Source organism: Condylura cristata, unplaced genomic scaffold (assembly GCF_000260355.1).
Source record: "Condylura cristata isolate star-nosed mole 26May11 unplaced genomic scaffold, ConCri1.0 scaffold00008, whole genome shotgun sequence".
Lineage (NCBI taxonomy): Eukaryota > Metazoa > Chordata > Mammalia > Eulipotyphla > Talpidae > Condylura > Condylura cristata.
Window position 1 is genome coordinate 25,778,263 of NW_004567109.1, and position 3,129 is coordinate 25,781,391.

A 3,129-nucleotide genomic window follows, 5' to 3' on the forward strand; every position below is an offset into this window, starting at 1 on the left:
TACAGATATTTACTCATATGAAAACTCATATGAGTTTTCTTTTCATTTTCTTAGTAGTGTAACTGAAGCACAGAAGTTTTCTTATTTTGATGGGGTTTTACTGTCTTGCATATTAATACATAAAGTATACTTTCTATTGCCTGTGGTGCAGAGGCTGGTGGGTGTGACAAGTTGCTTATTTTGCAAATGCTTTACAATATTCTTCCGGGTGTATAGTATGACAGGAAAGAAAATTTTCCCATAAGCTAACCATGTTTTAGGTTAATTCCCGATATGAAGAAATGAGACTCTAATCAAGGACCAGGAATTCCCTTATATTCTGCTTTGTTATCTCCTGTTTCTCCTTCTGTGTGTCAAAGATCTAATTTCCAGCTGTTGGGGCTCACGAAGCTTCTTGAAGTATCAGTGAGATGTTTGGGGATTTTCACCTCAGTGGTATTACTTTTGGTGGAGGTAGTGATGACACATTTCTGGTGAGTTCTATACAGAGGAACTAGATTGAGGGACAGAGGCCCAGTGGTTAAGAAGCAAACTGCTGCTTGACTCCTTTAGGGGAAATCACTCTCTTATCTCTGTGGTGCCTGTGAGATTGATCAGAATGGGGTCAGGGGTGATGCTAGCTCTGTTTTCTTACATGATGACCAAAGGTTTTTTTTTTTTTTTTTTGCTGTGACTCAACATCTTTAAGGCACATTTTCAGTGGCATAATAGTTTGTGTTTTATGAAGTTTAATCACTCTGGGTCTGTCATTCTTTTCACCACTAACTGGTTTTGTGACGGTAGCAGGAACCTTCTCTGCTTTCTTTTCAATTCTGGATTTGGATATTGAATACTTCCTCTTGTACATGGCCTTTTTGAAATACATACCAGACTGGAAGATCTGCCAATTCCTCTGACTAGGACAGGGTTTCAGCTGCACTGGGCCTTCCTTTCCGAGGTGTTTGGCCTTGAGATTATCCTTCTTAACCTTGCCCAGCATCAGCTTCCTTGGCTTCAGGTTTCTTTTTAGCGGGCATCTCAGTCTTGTAGCCGCCATCTTGCAAGATGGAGGAGAGAATCAAGACCAACACGTATTATTTCTAAAGCTACACTGTCTTTATCCTTTGTTCTGTTAGCATAGATTGTTAGACTAAAAATGAAAATAGTTTTTTGCTCAAGCAAGGTTAATTTCCACTAAAAACTCAGTTGAATTTTATTGTGCTTGGCACAATAAAGTTCTGCCAATGCTCCAAGGGGGCTAGAAGCAGTGTATGTAGGTGTTATTTCCAGAATATCTTGCTTATAATTTTGAACTCGTGTGTAGTGTAGAGGTTCACAGAAATATGTTTTCTTTTAAGTCTTTGCTGCTGTGCTTTTTGGATCTTGTCAACTGAATGTGTCTCTAACTTTCCATCTGTTTCTAAGTTATAAACATGGACTGTTTTCTGTCTCCTTCTATAACTCTTGACTCCATGCCCATGCAGTGTGTTTCTATGTTGCTATATTATACTTCTGTTTCTTTTTTTAAGGAATGGATCCCTTTCCAGAGAAATATTTTTATCTAAACATTTGAATTGATTTTTGCTGCTTTTCTCTACAGTGATTTAATTTTAAATTTTAAGTAAGTTTTTGATTGTCTGAAGTACTGTTTCCTTTATTTTTTGAAATCAGGTGGTGTTTTTTATTTGGAAATTTTAATCTTTACCATGAGGTTACATTGAAATTCACTTTGCCTGTACTCTAGGGATTTGACATTAATAAAACCCTTAAATCATTAACCTTTGTACTATTTGCCTTTTAAAGATATGTGGATAGTATAGGTGCTTAAAATTAAAAGTACACAAGGTAAGAAGTAAAAGTTCTCTATTGTCAACCACACCTATTCTCCTGTGCATAAACGTTATTGTTTTGTGATCTGATCTTTTTTTCCTTAACCATTTATCATGGATAGCTTTCCTTATCAGAATATGTAAAATAGTTCTGTGTCATTATTCACAAACAAGTAATTTATTCACAGTTTACATATTGGGTAGGCATTTCGATTTTCTATTTACAAATAATGCTGTTATGAACATTCATGTACATGTGTCTTTGTGCACATGTGCAACTATTTCAGTAGCATAGCTCTTAGAAATGGAATTACTGAGCCAAAGGATATGCAAACTTAATGTTGGTACTGCCAAATTGCCCTCTAAAACAGCTAAACCAATTTACATTCCCGCAGAGTATGAGGATGCTGGTTTCCCCTGAAAACCCAACTATCTTTGCTGTAGCCGGATATAACATCTTTTTATTTAACCAGTCTGATAGATGGAAAATGGAATCACATTGTTTTAATTTGCATTTTCATGATAACTAGTCAGGTTGAACAACTGTTCTTTTTTTCTTTCTGTGAATTGTTTGTTCTTATTCTTTGCCTATTTTTGTGGTGGTCTCTTCTTTGTTAGTAGGATTTCTTTATATGTAATGTATGTTATCCTATCACCTTTGTAGGGTGAGAACATTTTCTTCCAGGCTGTCACTTGTCATTTGATTACATTTATGATATCTTGTACAGAAGTTTTTATTTATATATGCAAACAAATTTTAGTCATTATTTGTTTAGTAATCCCTTTCCCTATTTAAAGACTATTTTCCTCTGGTACTATCATAGGAATTTTGCTTAAACTGTGTTAGAACTTTAACTCACCTGGAATTTAGTTTTTCATAAGGTATAAAGGGATCTAATTAATTTTTTTCTCCAGATGCCATCTTCATGAGTATCATTTACTAAATATTTCATCTTTTTGTCATTGATTTTTATATGCTGTATCTATATCACTTATACTTGAGTCTGTTTTTGGAATCTGTTGAGTTTCATTCTGTTGGTCTATTTTATATCAGTGTCATACTATTTTGATTACTGTGGTTTCATATTTTATGTCACCTGGTAAACAAGTTCCTATTTGTAGTTGTTACTATTTTCAGCTAAGTCTCAGCATTAAGAAGCTCTCCACAGCCATTATACCACAAGATTGATCCCCAGCCTGGGAGCTGACCCACTTGGCTCAGCAGAACTCTCCTGTCTTGTCTGCTACTCCCCTCAGCAGTGTATTTCAGTTAATCTGCTTGTTGTACTCCCCACTCTATATGAGGTGAATCCTCTCCCAG

The 3,129-nt window shown here is 35.6% G+C and overlaps 1 pseudogene; it reads right to left on the bottom strand.

Annotated features, from left to right (window-relative positions):
* Positions 1–289: 289 nt before the first annotated feature.
* On the bottom strand, positions 290–1,016 carry LOC105853381 (annotated as a pseudogene).
* Positions 1,017–3,129: the final 2,113 nt, after the last annotated feature.